This window comes from Ursus arctos, unplaced genomic scaffold (assembly GCF_023065955.2).
Source record: "Ursus arctos isolate Adak ecotype North America unplaced genomic scaffold, UrsArc2.0 scaffold_12, whole genome shotgun sequence".
Classification (NCBI taxonomy): domain Eukaryota; kingdom Metazoa; phylum Chordata; class Mammalia; order Carnivora; family Ursidae; genus Ursus; species Ursus arctos.
In genome coordinates, this window is record NW_026622786.1 from 30,846,231 (window position 1) to 30,868,355 (window position 22,125).

Here is a 22,125-nt window from a genome sequence, read left to right on the forward strand (position 1 = left end):
CTTTCCCTAAACTAACATATGCCTTAAAATTTCATACATACTTCAGCAAAACAGATGAAAAAAAAACCCAAACCCTGTAGTATTCTGAAAAATTTAGAAAAATGTGTATAAACCTGCACTCACATACATTGTAATTATAATTTTTTTTATCAAAAAAGGAATGAAAATTCAGCCAACTTTTTGCCCATTGAAGCACATCCTTATGACAGTAGTTAACTTCAATCCTTTAGAAAGTACACACGATAAAGTCATCATTTTGGGTTTTGTTTGTTTCTATATTGATTAGTTTGCAAATGTAAGCCTTTTACCAATTAGAACTTAAAATTTTTTAATCTAAACAAATTTGACTACAATATTTTTTCATTTCAAGTTTATTAAAACTTTAGCAGTACAAATTTTTCAAGTTGCAAGTTATCAAAAGATCAACTAAGTGAAGTTCACATTAAAAAAAAAAAAAGGACAAACATAAAACAATCCCAAAAAAATGAAAAGAGGAAAGCAACATAAAGGAGATTCATCAGTAAGTCTCTACAACTGAAAATTTGAGACAAAATGGAAATGAGCTTTCCACAACTCACTCATCCACTTTTGTCTTCATTTTTTCTAGGGCTGGATTCATAATCAAAAAATTTTTTATGACCAAACTTTTAAATTTTTATCATGTACATGGTCATTTTCTTGACCCTTTGATTTTTGGTTTTCCTTTTCCACCAAGGATGTGGACTTCTCATGATCCTTATGTGGAGAACTTTAATTCATTGTCCTACTTTGTTTTCATTTTGAGAATAGACTTTGATCTCTGTCAGCCTTTCCCCCCTGTTATTATTTGAACTCTTAAGAGCATATTCTTTTCTGACCTTGAGCATTTTCTTTCCAGGGTGAACTTTCTTGGTTTCTTTATTTTTCATTGTTTCTACTTTGACTTTCTTCTCTCTCTGAGCTCTGGGAATCTCCCCTTCTTCCCCTCCTAACTTTGTTTCTTGATGTTGCTTTTCTGTCTGCTTTCTGGCCTTTTCCTCTTGTACTCCTGTTCTCTGTATCTCTGGTACTCATTTCTTCTGCTGTCAGTTCTGTCATGGCTTCTAGATCATATCCTTCTGCTCCTGCCCCTGAGTCTGCTTCTTTCTCTTGTTCTACCATTGTAAATGCCTTTTTTTTTTTTCATTTTTGGATGCTTTATTTTATAGTCTCACCCCATATACCAGTTTCCCCCCTGAGAATCACAAGCACTTAAAAAATATTGTATAAATATTTCATATAGTATCCCTTTGATGTTGGGGTCAGATAAAAGAACCTCACTTTATGGGTGACAAAATTGAGGTGATTCTCCGGGTCACATGTTTCTTAAATTATTGAGAAGTGGCATCCAGTTTACAAGTCTTCTTGTAGCTGGCAAAATTAAATTTTTGTTGAAAAAAGGGACCATTTTATTATATTTCAACCTCCCCTCAACTATGGAAAAAGAGAGAAGAAAAGCTCTTCTTTTTTTCCTTTTTCAGAATCCTGCTGGGCACCTTATCTCCTCTGTATTTTTCTGTGAGCTCAATTACTTCTAGATGAGAGTGAGGTACTGGGATGGGGACTGAGGCTGCAGGATGAGTGAGAACAGAGGAGCAACTGTGATGAATGAGGACCATTGTAACTGCCTTGGGTTGTACCCCATTCCCTTCTACACTGTGTATCTATTCTTTTCCTTACTTTTATTATGATCATGCTCATTGCTCTTTGATTCTATTTAAATTTCTCTTTAATTTTACCCCTTTCCTGATCCTTTCCTTGAGACTCAGACTTTAACATTCTTATGATCCCTTTCTTTACTCCTTGACTTCTTTTCTTTATCCCATTATGCTTTGTATTGTATTTATTTTTGTATTATGCTTTTCTTAACTCTTCGACTTCTTTTTGCTCTTACTCCCACTTTTAGATTTGGCCCCTTTCTTCACCTTGTTTTTATTGTATTTATCATCTTTTATTCGGAATTTCTTCTGCTGTCTCTCTCTTTACTGTTAGATTAATGGTCTTTAGCTTTCTTTTCCTCTTCACTTTTTCTGTTTGGACTCTTGGACACATACCTATGATCAGTTATATTTTTCTCTTTTACTCTAGCTGGACTTCTTTGATTTTGTTTCCGTTTCTTTTGTTTAACTTACTCTCAAGCTCCTTTGATTCACCTTTCACCACTGGATACCCTCCTTCTTTGGGCTTTCTGAATCTCTTGCCTCCAATGTGAAGCAGCCTTACTATGTCTGAAATGATCCCTTGATCTGAATCTAGAGGGAGTTCAATAATCCTTGGTCCTATTCCTTTAATTTCGTTGCTAGACCTAATAACTGAAAGTCTCCTGTAGTATGAAGCAGTGTGGAAGTTAGGTAGATCTCTCTCTCTCTCTCTCTCTCTGTTTTCCCTTTCTTTGTCATCAGCTTTAGGAACACTTTTTCTAACTAGGAATCTATTTTCAGGTATAGGAGGGAACTCTTCTGGATGGACATTACACTTTTGTTATGCTTTAAGATTTTCAGCCTCACTTTCACCAAATGTGCTTTTCTTTTCTTTCGTGTGTATGTGTTTGGGAATTTTTTCTTAGGTTTCTTTTTCCTTTTTAAAATTTCTCTTCAGGGGCACCTGGATTGCTTAGCCGGTTAAGCATCAGACTTGGCTTCATCTCAGGTCATGATCTTGGGATTGTGAGTTTGAGCCCCATGTAGGGCTCTACACTCAGTGCAGAGTCAGCTTGAGATTCTCTCTATCCCTCTCCCTCTGCCCCTCCCCCCACCTGCTCTTGCTCATGCTGTCTCTCTCTCCCATTAAAATAAAATCTTTTTAAAAAATCTAAAAATAAAATGAAATAAAAGTTCTCTTCAGAAGTACTTTCAGAATTAGACTAGGACGGAGAATCTTTGAGCTGTATGAGTCACTGGATGAGGAGGAGGAGGATTTATGCTTTTTATTCTTAGCTCTAGTTTGGGAATTAGCTCTCCACACTGAGTATCTATCTCAGCAAATGGGTTGCTCACCGCATCTGTTTTCTGGTTTTTCTCTCTCCCACAACTTCCTGAACAGAATTCACTTGCCCAGAAACAACATGATACCCATCTAAATGAGGAGCTGGTTTTGTGGTTATGAAGAACTATGAACCTTTTGTATTCTTCCCCTTGTCACTGATAAGAGAGATTCTCTGTTGTGTTTAACAGAGAAACTCTCATCTTCAAAATATCCTCCATTAACAGATTCCCCTTCTCCTTCATTTTCTTCACTGAAGTCACCATCCAAACCATAAAATCTTTGACAATGCTGCAAAACTGAAAACTCTTATAATATAATGGCTTCTGAGTTAATTTTGATTAAAATTTTGTAAACTTTTGTAAACTTTCTATCTTTCGTCATAAATGTAAAATGTACTTCGCTCTCTTCTTCCTTAAATGTATTAAGGAATTCTTTTCTAGCTATAAACCAAAATAGTTCAATTTTAAACACAATTTTACCCATAGCTGTTGCTATACTTGTAGTTTTGAAATATTGGACACTAAGTATTGTAGTGTATGGTGTATGTAGATTAGAATGGCTTGCTATGCATTAGTGTCTGAAAATGACCAAATATCTTACTGTTCTTTCATTGAATATAGTGATTGAACAGCTGTTTTTTTACTACCTCTTGTGTCATAAACTAGTCTTAGAAAAATATAGGACTTTTCAAGTTATCAAGGTTTTTTTGTTTGTTTGTTTTAAAGATTTTATTTATTTATTTATTTATTTATTTATTTATTTATTTGACAGAGAGAGAGAGAGAGAAAGCGCACACAAGCAGGCAGAGTGGCAGGCAGCGGGAGAGGGAGAAGGAGAAGCAGGCTCCCAGCTGAGCAGAGAGCCCAACATGGGGCTCAATCCCAGGACCCTGGGATCATGACCTGAGCCAAATGCAGACGCTTAACTGACTGAGCCACCAAGGCAACCCTGTTTTTTGTTTTTTGTTTTTAAGTAGGCTCCATGCCCAGTGTGGAGAACAATGCAAGGCATGAACTCATGGCCCTGAAATCAAGACCTGAGCCAAGATGAAGAGTTGGATACTTAACTGACTGAGCCACACCAGTACCCCAAGGTTTTTAAAAGTTAAAATCATCACCATCAAATTTTATTATCAGCAAGTATTTCTAGACTCCACATAAGATTTATAGTGTTTGGACTTCTTAAGGAGGTAACATGCAGACATAGTCAAATTTATGAAAAGGAAAGCTACACATTCTTTTGGATAGTGGATTATTGAAAAAGTGAAGTTAGAGGATGGAGTAAATTTGGAGAGGAGCAAAAGATCACGGAGGGGACAGACTGACAGATTCTGGAAGGAGAAAACAAGGGGATAAAGGGACTAACAAACTGAATCATCCGCATCTAGCCGACTGGAGTTAGGATCATTTACATGCATATAAGGTATGTCATTAATGTTACAATTTGGGCTGAAAGGAATTACAAAATCAAGCACTTAGCAGCATATAAAGTAACCCATGTTTGTAACTAAGAAAAATATTTTAGGTGGAAGACTTTTTTATTCATTATGGAAAGTTGAAGTATTTAAAATGTCGTTTTAGATGGAAATGATAAAACATACATCCCTCCCTACTTTGGTGTATTTTGAGGTATTAACCGATGTTGTTGGTTGTTTTTATTTTGTTGTTTTTCTTTTTTTTCCTGTTGCCTCCTTCATTGAGACAGCTAGACTATAAAGTAAGTGTTCCTCAAGGAAGTGTTATCAAATCCTCGATTTTTAACATCTCAAATCTAAGGTCCAGACCTGAGACAAAAGAATTGGAAAAATACCTGATTTTTCCTGTCCTCAAGACAAGATTCTCTAGACTTAGGGAAAAGGAGAGAAGTCAGAGGAAAAGAAGAGAACTCAGATGCTGGGTACCTGAGAAAAAACTTGGGCTCAGCTCTCTCTTGGATTTATTGTTAAGTCAGGTGTTGTAAGGTTTAGGGGAAAAGAGAACACTCCTCTCTGCATAATTTAAGAAATGCAAGAGCAGAAGGAATGTCACTTTTCCATTATACTTTGATAAGGTGGCAACATTCCAGAATTCTCCCTCACTCCCCCATGCCAATGACACAGGAGCAATAGGGTCAAGAGGGTGGTGTGGTAAGTTAGAGCTAAAAAGGGAGACTGAGGTAGCCTCTGTGCCCCAGGAGAGCATGCAGAGCAGCAGAAGCATTTCCCATGCATCAGAGGCTACTACAGTCACAAGGCAGGGCATTTTGGTGCCCCATTCTTTTTCTCAGCCTCCCAAAAGTCACAGAAACTAGTGTCCAACACAAGGAGGACACAGCTATAAACTTTGTGGACTGCCATTCAGGACCAGGAGGTGTGTCTCACGGGACAGTAGCATAGAAACGATGACAACTGACAACAGGTGATAGTCCCTCAGAACATACATGCAATCCCAATATAACGAGAGCGGAAACTGCATTGACTGAGATTGTTTTTCCAACATCTAGTGGAGTGGGGACTTGAAATAGAAATTAAAACATTTCTTGCATACTTGAGCTTATAAACTAAAATTTGGACCCATTATGTTATCAATAGTGATAGTTTGTGAAAGAAGTCTCCTTTCCTAATATTATCAGTATGAACTAACATCTTCAGATTCAATGGTCTATCAAAAACCATAAAACATACTAACATCAATTAGTGTAGAAACTCAGATCTGGATCTCAGTCATCAGATAAATGCTCAAATGGTAAACATACTTTTTAAAAAAAAAAAAATTCCTATCATACCTAACACTAGTACTAGCTAACATTATTGAATATGTACTATATGCTGGACCTTGCCCTAAGCCTTAGGGATGGCATAGTTAATCCTTTCATTAGTCCTATAAGGTAAATACTCCCATTATGTATATATATTTTATACATGAGGATGTAAATATATTGACAAAGGTTGCAAAGCTTGAACTTTATGTGATTGGAGAACCCTTTGCATAATCATTATGCCATTCTGTCTAGAATGAAATACTGAAATACTACATCTTTAAAGTTACATCAAATAATCAAAATCTATGTTTTCCCCTAACCTTTAGAGTTTTTCTTTTGGAGAATTTAAGGCAAATTCAAGAGGGCTCTTAGCCAAGACACATCCTCTGGTGTCTGTCTCCAGTTTAACTATAGTTTCCAGAGAAGCAAGACTACTATGACCTTTTCCACAGATTATCTGATCATTGGGTGAGGCCCTTCCCCTGTGCAGGTCACCTACCAACATGAGCAGACATCTTTTCTTCCTGTTTGGCTCTGAAACTTCAGGTCATTATTTTTAGTTTTCACACTTAAGCTTTTGTACTTTAATCTGCTTTTCTGACCTGCCTCCCCTAAAGGCTATTTATCTTTCCTAGATCAATGACTTCATTCCAAAACCCAATATTTTGGAAAGAGAGAGAGGAAAAAAAGGAGGACTGCTTTTAACAAAATCCTCTTATTAAGGGCAACTTGGAGTTGTCTGTCAGTGCTGTGTTATAAAGCTTCTCTGTTGCTATCAGTTAAAACTAGCCTAAATAAGAAAGAAAAGTGTTTTGTGACCTTTTCTGGGATCACAGTACTTCAGTCATATCTGCTTGGAATATGACTCTCATCTTGGTATTTTTTCCCCGTAATATATAGTTATATGTGATTTTTTTCAAACCTCTCATCTAGGAATATATTGTTTTGAAGAAAAGTTTGAAAGTTAAACACAAACCTTTATTGAGAGTATTTGATATCTCTTATAAAAAATATGACTGAATAAAGTTACCCTTGAAGTTCTATTTTTATACTTAAATTAAAGTTTAAAGAAAGAAAAGGGATTAGCAGTTATTATTAGATTTTTATGTTAAAAATTATGAACTTTCAATATATAAATTTCAGGTTTTTCCCAATAGGCTTTATTACTTCTTCTGATTGTCTTTTCATTTTCCTGTGCTGTCCATCAACCAACTATTTCCTATCCTTTTGGGATTTTCCTCAATTTCTGTTTGCATTACAATGTCATATTTCTTTTATTTTAAATGATTTTAATTTCATTTTTAATATATAGTGAGAACACACTGTAATGAGTTCATTTCACTACTTTTCAGTTTCAAAATAACTTTGTCTTTTGAAATTTTTGCCTCCTAAAATAAGTCAAGCATTTCAGAGACTTCATAGAAAGAAATATTCTCTTTTCTCTTTAAATTTTCTGTATTTTAAAAGAGTTCCATGTGTCCAAGCACTTTTATAAAGTAGAGGTGTTTAGTAAAATAGAATCGCCAGTGTAATAAATATTTCTACATTGGGATATTTCTGTGGCAAAATTATGTAAAACAATTTATGGCTTTACACTTTTATTTTAGAAGAAAGATTGTTTTCTTTCTTTCTTTCTTCACAATAAAAAGAGCTTTACTAGATTTTTTCTGATTATGAAAGCATGTGCTTATTTACAATAGCTATGTTATAACAATAACTCAGCAGTTACATGCAGTAGACTTGTACATGTAGCAACGTAGATTTAAAACACATAGTATTAGGTAGAAAATGTAAGAAACAGAATGTGATACCATCTAAGTAAATTTAAAATATCTGTATAAAAAAACAAAAAAAATTTTTGTAGGACTACAAACTAAAGATTTACATCAAATGCATTAGCATAGCTGTCAGTGGGGGGCGGTTTGAGTGTTCTAAGTAGGAAATGGGGGTAAAAGAAGACATTTCACATAATACAGAAGTACAAAGAATTTAAAATCACCCTCAATCCCACTACTTAGTAATAATCACAGTGCGTATTTTGGAGTATAGCCATCCAGATAACACACACACACACACACACACACACACACACTTTCAGGATTATAATCTGCTTTTTAATCTTATTTTCATTTAACAGTACAATATAAATTGGTTGATATAAATCATTTTTAATGTAGTATGTGCATGGATCTGCACAACTTATTTAATGACTACCCTACTGATGTATATTTAGATTTTTTCCAGTTTTTTTAATGACTAATGTTGCAATTAGCATTCTTATACATATATCTTTATCTATTTGACTTTCATGAGAAATGCACGTTTAAATTATTGAAACAAATTGTCAAATTGCCTTCCAGAAATGCCATATTTACATTACTAATATGAAACTGTCTGATTCTCACAAGGTTTTAAAGCTTAAAACACTTGTAAAACAAACCAGCAGGGGCGCCTGGGTGGTGAAGTCGGTTAAACCTCGGACTCTTGGTTTCAGCTCAAGTCACCATCTCAGGGACGTGAGCTGTAGCACCGCTCGGGGCTCTGGGCTCAGCGTGGAGTCGGCTTGGAGTTTCTTTCTCCCTCTCCCTCTGCTCCTCCGTGCTCTTTCCCCCTGTCCCTCTCAAATGAATAAATGAATCTTAAAACAAAAACCGGGGGCGCCTGGGTGGCTCAGTCATTAAGCGTCTGCCTTCAGCTCAGGGTATGATCCCAGCGTTCTGGGATCGAGCCCCACATCAGGCTCCTCTGCTGGGAGTCTGCGTCTTCCTCTCCCGCTTCCCCTGCTTGTGTTCCCTCTCTAGCTGGCTGTGTCTCTCTCTGTCAAATAAATAAAATCTTAAAAAAAAAAAAAAGAAAGAAAGAAAACAAAAACCAAACAGGAACAAAAGTATCTCTCCATATTCCAGGCCATCCAAATGTCCAGATCTCATCAATAGAATTAATTTACTCACAGAGTCCTTTCCATTCAGTGGGAGATGAGAGACGACAAACCATGTTAATGTCATTACACAGTCAATGACTTAGCACTGACTTGGTCCGACCTATGTATCGGAGACTGAGTGAACTACACCAAGAGAACGCAGAAAGAATGCAACTAGAACGACTCCTCGTTCCATTTACACAGATTCACTTATGGAGTACATCAGCTTATTTGCCCTTGTACAGGCATCAGAATCGTGAAGTTAAAAGAATTAAAGCCTTTAATTACTGACAGCTGGATCTATGTTCTAAGTATTGTGAGTTGTCTATTTTTTCAACCTCATTCTTAAAGTGCCTTTTATTATGTTTTTGAGTGTTCTGACCTCATTGGCAACAGTCGAATTTGTTTTCAAACATGGCCTCCAAATCAGACAGCAATTCCAGCCTGGTGGAGTGGGCAGAGCTGGGCTGTGGAGCCAGACTGACTGGGGGCCTTGTCCAAACGCCTGTGCTGCAGGGCCTTAGGCTAGTCACTAAACTTTTTTGTCTCTGTTTCCTAAGTATTACACAGAGATAAGGCTATCCACCGGGCTGTATCTCCAGGATCTAGAGCAAATATTTCAACAAATATTTGTTAGTTAACTCTAAGTAACAAGTAGCAATAATGAACGTGAAATGTCTGGTACCTAGAAAATACTAAGTGGTAGCTATTGTCATATTAAGATAAGATATGAGGATGATGTTGAAGGAGAGAAGCAAAGAGCAAAAAATTTCAGATAGTCCAGATCGCCAGTCAGAGTCCAACATTACATGCTAGGGCCAGTGTGAGTTTGAAAATGTGGAAATTAATATTGACAGTTTGGAAGAAGAGACGGAGTTGCCCTGAATTAGGCTCAGCATTCAGGGTTACCAACAGCCTGTCCAAATGGAAAATACACATGTGGCTTTTAACAATGTGTGAATGTGAATAATCAACTCATCAAGGTAAAGTCCTTAAGCTTTTTCTACCCAATATCATTGCTATACCCAAAGCCATATTGCAGAAAGAATTGATAAATGCATGTTTTCTTAATTCTACTGTGTGGCAGGAATTTAAGTTATAATCTCTTTTCAAGGCATATCTTTATTAAAAGGGAATTATTCAAAGCCATCTGAGTGGCAATTACTACATAAAGGCTAATTGACCTAATTAATCTAATGTGGGTCGATGGCTCTGTACTACCCAAAGAAGGTTTTCAAATGAAAGGGGGAAAAAAAGGAACTCCAAAAGGAATTTCTTTAAGTGAACATCCTTAAATTTAGTGAGTCTGATTTATTTCTTGCACACAGACATAATATTGCTGCATATTATAAAAATAATATAAAAAGAGATAGACTAATTCTCTGAGGATCCTGAAGAATATTCTGTTCATCACTCAGGGGAAGGCACTATATAAATTACATTATAACAATACTGCCTCTTTCTGATAACGTAGCACTGAAAGAAGAATTCAACATGACAAGAAGTCAAATTTACTATCCTACTGTTTTGATTCTCTGGGTGATGTGATAAAGTGCATGCTGATACCTGCTTTTTATTTGATTAACTTCAGCTTCCTTGAATATGCTGGCTTGTTCCATTTGGAGTACTGACTGCCAGATATAGACTGGGACTGATAATATCTGGGCCCTACGACTGAGGAGAGAATGCATAATGTACACCTGTGGTAGGCAAAATAAGGCCCCCAAAGGTATTCATGTTTTAATCTCCCGTATTTGTGAATATGTCAAATTACATGGCAAAAGGGACCTTGAACATATGAAGTTAAGGATCTTGGGATGGGGAGAGTATCCTGGATCATCCAGATGGGCCCAGTGTACTCATAGGTGTTGTTGTAAATGAAAGAAGTAAGCAAGAGAGTCAGAGAAGGAGATGAAAGGATGGAAGCAAAGGCCAGAGAGACAGAGAGAAAGGGAGACAGATTTGAAGACGTGACACTGCTAGCTTCAATGTTGGAGAAAAGGGCCTCAAGTCAAGGAATGCAGGCAGCTTCTGGAAAAGTCAAGAAAATGGATTCTCCCCTACAGCCTCCAGAAGAGATGTAGCCCTGCATTTAAAAATCAAGAAACCTTGATTTTAGCCCAATGACACTGATTTTTGGACTTCTGACCTCCAGACATGTAAGTAATAACTTTGTGTTGTTTTAAGCCAGAGTTTGTGGTAATTTGTTATAGCGTCAAGAGAAAATAATATGCCACCTTTGGGCTCATGGCACCGAGCTACACTGATGTCATTTTAGTTGGATTGAAATGACTTTCCCAAACCGTACCTATAACCCAAGACAGAGCTATGACATAAACCAGGGAAGCACCACCGCAGCAGCTCTCACTTTGCCTTTTATTCATCACAAGTTCACTTTGCTCCTATTTACCCTGAGGCCTTTAGAGAGATGGAGAGTTAGTGAGGGGCTTCCTAAATGTGGGAAGAAATCAGTTCTGTCATGAGTTAATTCCCCTCTCCTAGGATTTTAAACCCCAAAGATATTTTCTAAAAAGATATTTTCAACTATATGGGGCACCTGGGTAGCGCAGTCATTAAGCGTCTGCCTTCGGCTCAGGGCGTGATCCTGGCGTTGCCGGATCGAGTCCCACATCGGGCTCCTCCGCTAGGATCCTGCTTCTTCCTCTTCCACTCCCCTGCTGTGTTCCCTCTCTCACTGGCTGTCTCTCTGTCACATAAATAAATAAAATCTTTTTTTTAAAAAAAAAAGATATTTTCAACTATAAACAATGTCTTTTAATCAACGTGGTCTCTGTTCTGTACTCAAAATTAAATCGGCATGAACCGCTTAGAGGATGAGGAAAATGTTCACAAAGCCTTTAGAAAGTGGTTAAGTGTCTTCACTGGGAGTCACCAGACTGGATATGCCCTTGGGCTAATAGGGTAGAATGGGAAGGAGATTTGAGCAGCTGATCAAAATCTTACATGGGGCAGAGAAATTTTAAAATGATACTATGAACCGCCACTGTGCCAAGGAGCACTTACATCCATTAAGGAGCATTATCCTATTATCCCACGCTTACTCTCCCTACTTTTAACTGAGGAAGGTAAAGCTGAAGAAATGGCAGCATCCCCACTGTTGCGCATGGCAGGCTTACTCCAAGTCCCTTCTCCACGTCAGAACTTCCTTGGCTGTCACTTGGAAAGTTTTCTATATGACAGAGTCACGTCAGATTTGTTTTTTTCTTGATGTTCAGAGTGTGCCACCCCAGCAAATTCTTGAGGATGTGGGGAGAGTTTGCGAGAGGAAACATGTGTATCACATACAACACGTAGCAAAGCGTTACTGCCAGATGCAGTCAGAGCATGGGCAGGTTGTGTGTTGCAAGCGTGCCTTTCTCTATGTGCACAGTTCTGATGGGGCCAATGGAAAGGCCTGTTAACTGATGACATGATAGTGACTCTATTAGAAGAAAGGCAAACGTGAAAATGAGTAAGTGCACATTTTGATTCTGACCATTGCAATCGTTCCAGCGAGGAAGAAAAGCAGGAGGAATCCAGCGAGGTAGCAAGCTTTTGGTTGGGTACCAAGTTTTCTGATGGACGTGGGTGAACAGTGAACAGGATGACACATACCCAAGGTCTTGGAGTAGCTCAAGTCTTCGAGGAAGACTAAATGCTAAAGAAAATTTAAAATCTAGAGCAAGAGGAGTTCTGGTCCGGGAAAAGCCCCGGCTTGAAAACAAAGATGCTAAGTTAGCATATAGCCGCAGAGGGGAAAAGAACTTCTCCACTCCTACTTTACTACCTTTGTTTTTTTTCTGGGTAAGAAAACTGGAAGATTGACTGGAAAGGATGGAACAAATGTTAGGAAAAAGGATTGCAGCCCCAGCTTGTCCAAGATTCCACATCTGAACCATTGCATCCCAAGGAAAGGTAATATAATAGATTGAGAAAATAGGCTTCGAAGTCAGATACACTTAGCATCTACTTTATTCTCCTAGCAAGTTACTTAACAGCTCCAAATTTCAGTTTCTTCCCCTGTAAAATTGGGATAATAGTCTACTTCATAGGGCAGGGGAACAATTCAACATAAAGCACTTTAACCAGTACCTGGCACATAATAGATACTTGATGCACAGTGGCTATTTGCTGTATCATTATTGTTTTTATAGACTAAATAACTGAAATTACATCAGAAGTCTTTAAGAAATTGTGAAGAAAGAATAAATATTGTGAATAAGTAGCCAATAAACCTAGGACTAATTATATTAAAGATGCTTTTTACCAGTTTCCAGTATAATTTTTTTAGTGATCTCTAGGAATAGTTGAAGTTTGGTAAGGTCATGCCAACCTAAATGCATTTTCCTCTTTCTAAAGGGGTATGTATATCCTGGAAACCAGGGGAGTTTTATAGACGAAGAGTATTGGGGTTTCAGCCTCACCAGGGATCTCATGATACCCCTATGAAAGAACTGTGCGCTGGCTGTTCCAGGTAGGAAGATTTTAACTTGTTGAATAATCCTAACAGTGCTACTTAAGAAATGTCATAACTCCAGAGGAATGTTTCCAGGAGGAATAACTTAGAGGTTGGCCCCTCAGTCTTAAATTGTTCAACATTTTCACTAATGACTTTTATGCTAACATCTGCAGCATGCTGTTTAGTGTAAGAATGCTAGGATTCAAAAGATTAGGATTCAAATGATTCTCATATGCCCAAACAACAGACTAAATATGGAACAATATGGAATTTATCCACAAAATTCTAGTCTTTTACTTTAGTCTAATATCAAACTCTGTAAGCAGTGTATAGGGTACATGTTTAAGCAGCCCATATTATTTTTTTAAAGGTTTTATTCATGGGGTGCTTGGCTGGCTCAGTTGGTAGAGTATGCAACTCTTGATCTTGGGGTTGTGAGTTCGAGCCCCACACTGGATGTAGAAATTACTTAAAAATAAAACCTTAAAAAATGTATGTAAAGGTTTGGGGGACCTGGGTGGCTCAATTGGTTAAGCGTTTGCCTTTGGCTCGGGTCATGATCCCAGGGTCCTGGGATGAAGCCCCACATTGGGCTCCCTGCTCAGCAGGGAATCTGCTTCTCCCTCTCCTGCTTCCCCTGCTTGTGCTTGCTCTCTCTCTCTCTCTCTGTGTGTGTGTGTGTGTGTCAAATAAATAAATAAAATCTTTAAAAAATTAAAGCAGAATTTCAAGGAGATACTTGTTTATCCATGTTCGTAGCAGTATTATTCACAATAGCCAAAAATAGAAGGAACCCAGGTATCTATCAGTGGATGAATGGGTTAAAATGTGATATATACATACAATGGAACATTATTCAGCCTTAAAAAGGAAGGAAATTCTGATACATGCTGCAGTGTGGATGAACGTTGAGGACATTATGGTAGGTGAAATAAGCCAGACACAAAAGGACAAACACTGTGTGACTCCACACATGAGGTACCCAGAGTAGTCAAATTCATAGACACAAAAAGTAGAATGATTATTTCCAGGGTCCGAAGGGATAAAGGGGAATGGGGAGTTATTATCTAATGGGTACAAAGTTTCGGGTTTGCAAGATGAAAAGAGTTCTAGAGGTGGATGGTGGTGATGGCTGCACAGCAATATAAATATACCTAACAGTGAATTGTACTCTTTTTAAAATATATATATATATTATTTATCTATTTGTTTGAGAGAGAAAGAGAGGAAGCACAAGATGGGGGGGTATGGATAAGAAGGGACAGAGGGAGAGGGACAAGTGGACTCCTTGCTGAGCAGGGAGCCTGAGGCAGGGCTCACTCCCAGGACCCTGAGACCATGATCTGAACCAAAGTCAGACATTTAAGTGACTTGGCCACCCAGGCATCCCTGATGTTTTTTTCTTAAAAATGGTTTAGGGGCATCTGAGTGGCTCAGTCGTTCAGCGTCTGCCTTCGGCTCAGGTCATGATCCCAGGGTCTTGAGGTTGAGCCCCGCATCAGGCTCCCTGCTCAGCGGGAAGCCTGCTTCTCCCTCTCCCACTCCCCCTGCTTGTGTTCCCTCTCTTGCTGTGTCTTTCTCTGTCAAATAAATAAAATCTTAAAATAAAATAAAATAAATTAAAATAAATTAAATAAAATAGAAAGTTTTCCTCTTGGAGACAAAATGTCTTCCTGTTTCTCACTTTGGGGACCAAACCCATTTTTTATAAATAAATAAATAAATAAATAAATAAATAAATAAATAATAAAAATAAAATAAGTAAAAATTATTTAGATGGGGGCCACTGGATGGCCTAGTTAGTTAAGTTGGTTAAACATCTAATTTTGCTCTGTGCTGGGCATGGAGCCTGCTGAACATTTTCTCTCTCCCTCTCTCTTGGCACTCCCTACCACCATTCTATATCTTTCTCTTTTAAAAAAAAAGGTTAAGATGGTAATATTAAATATATTTATTATATAATTATTATATATTATTGTATATAATTTAATTATATTAAATGTATTTCATCATATTTTTTTAAAAAGTAAACCAATATAAAATCTTAAATATATCAAGAGCAACCTTGTACAAAAAAGATGAAATCTGTCATTATTACTTTGTAATTTATATCTTTTAAAATGTTGATACTCAGTATAATTGTGAGAGGGAGAGGACAGATATATCTATTTTTAAAATAAAAGACACTGGGCGCCTCGGTGGCTCAGCCGTTAAGCGTCTGCCTTTGGCTCAGGTCATGATCCCAGGGTCCTGGGATTGAGCCCGCATCGGGCTCCCTGCTTGGTGGGAAGCCTGCTTCTCCCTCTCCCACTCCCCTTGCTGTGTTCCCTCTCTCGCTGTCTCTCTCTGTCAAATAAAATAAAATAAAATAAAATAAAATAAAATAAAATAAAATAAATAAAATAAAATACACTGAGGTTTAGAGAGGGGAGCCCAGGACTCCTGATTCAAGGGCCAAATATCCCCCCTTCCAACTCCTCCCTGGCCACACGTTGCTCCCAGTGGCTAGGTTTTGAGGGTGTGTGATTTCAGTTATCTGCACTAATACCACGCTTGGATGTTGTTGCAGTTATAAACATCTCTGATAAGTTGATGTGGTAGGGATGTTTGTCTCTCTGCCAAGCTGGTGACAATGTAATGATAGTATTGTCAACCAGTGTCTTTGATGATTATACACATTTATCAGACAGTGTAATCATCTCTACTATGCCAGTTGCTCACACACCAGAAATGAAGCTCCAGGAACAGTTTATTACTCTGACAAGGATAATAGGTCATTATTACCAAATCAGCAACACAGTGCTTTAAAAATAAATGACCCTGCTTCCTATCATTATTTATTTTTCATAAGGGCCTCAGGTTTGTCTTAGCATCTAACAGCAGGAGACAATTACCCTATAATATTCTTCTTCTTTTTTTTTGGTATGTCTTAAATGGTCTTCAGCGGTAAATGAAATGTTTCTGTTGACCCCAAAATAGTAGCCTGGGTGGTTTTATAGAGGCATTAAAAGAAAATGGGTAGATTCATACCGTCTTCCTTTGTCATCCAATTCTGTTGAAAAAGAATGGCCAGCTAGGAAGATGGGGGGAGGGGGGAGAGGCTGTGGACTACTCACACGAATGAAGGTGTGTTTAATGCTGTCTTAATGCTATTTGATTGGGCCATCAGAGTGTACAAACAATCCTCAATGTTGCCCCTTCTCTATGTAGAGTGGTTTTTGTTTTTTGGGGTTTATTTTCAAGTAGGCTCCACACTGGGCACTCCATTGTGGGACTTGAACTCACAACTCTGAGATCAAGGCCTGAGCTGAGCTAAGAGTCGGATGCTTAACATACTGAACCACGCAGGTGCCCCTATGTGGAGTGTTTTAAAAGGGAAACTGGTAACTCATAAAAGGAAAAATTCCTCTCTGCTTGCCCAGAAGTTCCCCAGCTCCTCCTCCCCTCAGACAAAACAGCCTGAAGGGCCTGAGGGGTTCTTCCCAGAGCTGGGAACCTGCTCCTACCACTTGGCCAGAGGTTCTGCTCACAGGGCAGCCCTCCTTGCACTGAGTTTGGATTAAATCCCAACCCCTGCTGGAGATGGGACGTTGCCTCCAGCTTCAACTGAAGAAGGCCCCGTGAAGGACAGGAACTCTTGTTTTCTAAGGAGGGAAGGGGGAGAAGTGGCTGGGCGAGGATCCCGTGTTTCTTTGGCAACTGAGAACCATCCTGTTAGGGGTGGCCGCTAGCTTTCAAATCGAAAAGAAGCTTGTAACTGTAAAAGGCTACGATGGGTTTCCTGCTCCCCCACCCTTTTAGAGGCAAAACCTATTTATGAGGCTTTATTAAGTGCAAATAAGTCCCTCGGCTTCAACGGAGAAGCAGCAGCTGCTGAAGATGTGGTCATTTGCATATAAATGACATGATTTCAGCTCAGAGAAGAATATTGAAAAATATACATGTCGACAATGGAATCCTGATAGATTCACACATATTAAGGTCAGATATTGTAATTTTTAAGGCTGCTGCATGCTGATGACTGCATCATATCACACATTCAATTCTGTTTGGGTTATATGAGTTTTATCTTCTATGAAATGGATGATTTTTATTGTGAATTAATTAAACTACTTTCTTTATTCCTAAACATGAGAACATCTAGGTCAATAAGCTAAATGCTCTACAAATGCAAAGGCTCCGTGACAGGCAAAGTTACCAACTGCAAACTTGAGTGTTCCTTACGGCTAACGAAGAGGGATGTGTGCCCAGGAGTCTCCCAGCCAAGAGACTGTGTGGCACTTTCTCTAATTTTCATCGTCCGCCACAGGGTCGACCTTTTTTTGAAGGGCCAAAGGAGGCTCCGGTTTTTATATTTGAAGAAGCTTTCTAACAGCCTGCCTGAAAGATGAGTGGGGAAATTCCCATAGCCCAGAAAGTCCCACAAATTTCCCAAGTGCCCACCGTTGTTCCTGGCCCCCTGGCCTGTGGCTTGGAGTTCAAGGCTGGCAAGAGACACATCCTGGATTCATCTGCACTGTTCCCAGGCAAGTGTCCCCCACGCTGCCTGGAGGAAGTCGATGGGTTTCTCTCAAATATCGCCAATTTTGGCCCTGCATCAATCAGGGTGCTTGTTGGCTCCTTTCCCACCTGCAACACAGAGCTTGTTTAGAAACTGCTGCTGTATATTGGCTGCCAGGAAGGCCATAGACATACACACACTACCTTCACCTTGCCAACCAGCCCACAGCTCTCTCTCGAGAACATTTTCCTGTAAATGATGATCACTGAAGTGATAACTTTAGATCTTCTCATAAAAAATAGTATCTTTAAGTAACAGACTTGATTCCTACTGATCGAGTATCTGATCATTGAGTTACTTATTCAATAAGTCAGGTCACTTTTTTTTTTTTAAGATTTTATTTATTTGAGAGAGAGAGCACAAGCAGCAGAGGGAGGGGTAGAGGGAGAAGCAGACTCCTCACTGAGCAGGGAGCCCGATGTGGGACTCAATCCCCGGACCCTGAGATCATGACCTGAGCCAAAGGCAGATGCTTAACCGACTGAGCCACCCAGGCGCCCAGGTGGCAAATTCTCAATGTAGTTTTAAACCCAACACATGAACATTTACTAGCTGAATAAAATCCTTGGTATATACACACTATCTAACAGAGATGATTAAAGATGACTAATAAATAATTGAATAGCTAGCAAGGAAAAAAGGAAATTTAGAAAGTCGCCATAAATATTTGTGTTTCATAGAGAACTTTAGAGCCTTCAGAGAACTCTATTACACTAACTTGAAAAAAGAATTCCAATGTCAATTTGCTGATGTATTCAATATATTCTCTTAAAATGATTTGTGGAAATATATATGATGCTTTAGTTTTAAGAAAGATTTTAGAACTCTAAATTCTAAATGCTTAGTCCTAGGTAATTGATCAAATTATACACACAGAAGATGATTGTATTATCCAAAGTTTGGCATTGGGTTATCAGAGAAGTGTGATTAAACCACCCTGGGGGTGGATCCAGGTATCATGAGGCCTGAAGCTTATACAATTTGGAGGGCCCTCTTTAAAAAAATACAAAATTACTGACATTTATTTAGGTTGAGAAAAAAAATCACAACAAAATTATAAACTTAAAAAAAAATCACAACAAATTACAAAATCACAAAAGCCACAAAACTAACATACTTGGATCGATTTGCTGACTACACACCTCCACATTTTCCCTCTACAACTGACTACCTCTTTAGTCTATCCTCTAATATGGGTGATAAAATGTGGTTTTTTTATTAATGATAGTTTTTTTAAGTTTATTTCATTTCTGCAGCTTGCTACAGGTAATGTCATGTAAGGTTTTGGGATTGTTGTCAAATTGGGGAAAACCTCAATCTGTTTCTTTCACACATGAGCTGTAAAATTTCAGGGAATTTCGAGTCTTCTTGTGGAATGACTGATCCTAAACACTTCCATGTTTTCCTAGTACCTACAGCCACAGGCCACATTGGTTTCTATGGCAATGTGCTCTCCAGCCCTACACTTTGGTGTTCCTGGAAATAGTGTCTGTGGAAGATGTCCTTATATCAGGACAATTAGTCATATCTTCACAATATACAGAGTTGACTGTAAAACATACATTAAATACATTCCCAACTCAACTTTGGCATGGCTGAAGGGACAATGAGTCTTATTAGAATGAGCCCTGCAGAAAGATTCCTGGCCCTCTCTGCCCTCGGACAGTCTAGTGGTTCTCGTGGTCATTGCTGCCTTTCAAGGCCCAGCATTGAAGAGACTGGGGAAAGAGAAGTCAAGCAGTAAAGCCAAGCAGAGGACAGTTGAACAGTCTCCTCCATCAACACAAGCCCCTTCAAGTTAAAGAAGAAAAGCTGTTCTCTAAATCCATGAACACAGTGCCCTCCAGACTCCCTCCTACCAGCATTCTCTGTTCACCAGTTCAGTTTGGCCAGACTAGAATTAAAACCAGAAAATGCCCCGAGAAAGAGAAAGATAAGAGCCCCAAGTGGATGTCAGTATCCCTGGGGAGAGATTGACTGAACACAACCAATTCTCTGGTGGGTCCATGGTCCCCATCTTCTGGAGGAGCTCTTCTAAAAGCAGCACATCCTGGAGACGCCAGAGATGAGACGGACACTCTGTTCTGTCCTAGGAAGAAGATGAAGCTGGCAGTTTAGACTGCTGAAAAACAGTTTGAGATAAGCTTGCAGTTCCATAGAAATTAATCCGTGCCTCTAGATAGCACGTAAGCCTATTGGAAAGCTTCTTCAATTCAAGCAGTTAATAATATATCAAGCCTTGTAGCTTAAGGGATACAATTTTCAAAATTATTGTACTGAGGGAATCATAAATTCTACCAAGAGGAAGGTTGTAGTCCAGATATTTTATTTTAGATTTCCATCTAGGGTGCATTATGACACGCCACATGAAAGTCAAATCGTCCATGTAAAATGGTTTCCAGGTGATAAGTTTACCCCAAGGGGTCCAGTAAAGTAATACATTCAGAGTTATATCTGACTTTCACAATCTATAAAGACTAGTTATCAATTTTTTGAAAGATTTGATAAGCAGGAACAAAAAAATAGCTTATGGATGCTGACATTTGTCTCATTAATGGGAACAGCATAAGAAGTACAAGCTCCTTCTGGATTTGGCTGTAAATACACCACTGACATACATTTTGGAAGGTTGCTATTTTGTGCTGGTGGGAATGTATTTGTCTAACCTTGCACTGACTATAATAGACATAAGGAAGCAGTGATATTACTGTCAGCCACATTCAGCTTTTTAAAACAGGGGCACCCACTCTGCCAGTATCTGTCAGATTCCAGGCCACTGCATATTAAAAATTATGTTCCATCAACACTGTCTGGCCTAGTGGAAGTTTTATTAGGAAATAATTCTCCTGTTGTGTTTGGGGAAGGAAAGAAAAAAAAAAAACTCCACTTCACCCAATAGGATTCAAAGTAATAATTAATGTTCTTTCCATCCTCAGAATAGGAAAGCTTTGACTTCCCCAGTGTTTCATGTGAATGCCACTACCCCTCCTTGCAAGGGCAGAGCTAATACACTTATGAGAAACAGGCGGGGGGGGGGGGGTGCAGGTACTAATTAATTGCCAGTTTGAGCATTGCCTATCTGTAGCATCATTCTGTGTATTGTAAGGCATTATTTTCAAAAGTTACTCCTGTTACCAGGGAAAAAGAATTACATTCTTTTTTTCAAGAAGACAAGACGGGTAAATTTGCCAAAGATGGTTATTGAAACAATAATAGTAATAACAAAGTGCTTACGCTTGCTTGGCTTTGGTCAAACTTTCTAGTTTAAAGTGCATTCCTGGGAGGGTGCTGACTGCCCAAACCGCAGAAGAAATGCTCTGGGCTGCCTGCATCATCGCTCGAGTTCATAAGGTGAGACACAAGGAATGGCTACACTCCTCGCCTGTCCAGAGTTCAAAACTAAACCATTCTTCAAAAAACTCACCATGCATTTGAACGAAAGTATATTGCGGTAATATTTCATTTATCTAGCAAACGCCATCAGTAAATTACGGGCTTTTCTGCAAAGGTAAGTCTTCCAAAATAATTAAGTGATATTTTTATTTTAACCCATTCTGTGCAACCTCATTGCAATTCAGCCTTTATAAAATAACTGCTTACCTCCCTACCATTTGGATTTGAGTGAACATATATACCAACCTTTCCTTTGTGTAAGTGAATTATTGCTCCTAGGTACCACCCAGTAGCGGCTACAGGGGCTGCTGAGCTACACAGGGCGGTCTGGCTGTGACTTTCGGGCTCCTCCCTGGCCTTAGCATTTCCTGCTCCCGCTCACTGTGAGCTTACCTGTAAATCCCACTCATCACTTCTCAGCAGAGGAGGTGGGGTTTTGCAGGTGAGGGCAGGGGTTTTGGAGTCCCACATTCTGGAGTGAATTTCAGCTCCACCACTTACTACCTGTGTGAACTTGACAATGATCCTCTGTTTCCTTGTTCATAAAATGGAAAATAAATACCCACTATAGGGTTGTTGTGAAATGAAGGGCTGTTAGCACAGAATCCGGGACTGAGGCACAACTGTCAGGCTTGCACAGAGTACATGGCAGAGTGAGTCAGCGCTGAGAGGACCCCAGGGTCCTTGCGACAGCTCAGTACACTGTTCAGGGGCCTTCTTTACTTACTTGTGTGTCGGCTGCTGGCTAGGAGACAGCTGAACTTTCCAGCATCTCACCCCTGAAGACACAGATATCCAGGCCATGGCTGTCCCTAGTAATTTAAGGATTTTATTTATTTGTCAGAGAGAGGGGGCACAAGCCAGGGAATGGCAGGTAGAGGGAGAAACAGGCTCCCCGATGAGCAAGGAGCCCAATGTGGGGCTTGATCCCAGGCCCCTGGGATCATGACCTGAGCTGAAGGCAGATGCTTAACCGACTGAGACACCCAGGCGTCCCTGAGCCTACTGATTTAAAGCAGCACCATCCAGCCTTCTCTCTGTGCCTTTCCT

At 39.1% G+C, this 22,125-nt stretch overlaps 1 pseudogene; it reads right to left on the reverse strand.

The window, feature by feature from the left end:
• Nucleotides 1-578: 578 nt before the first annotated feature.
• On the reverse strand, nucleotides 579-21,546 carry LOC113254310 (peptidyl-prolyl cis-trans isomerase G-like; annotated as a pseudogene).
• Nucleotides 21,547-22,125: the final 579 nt, after the last annotated feature.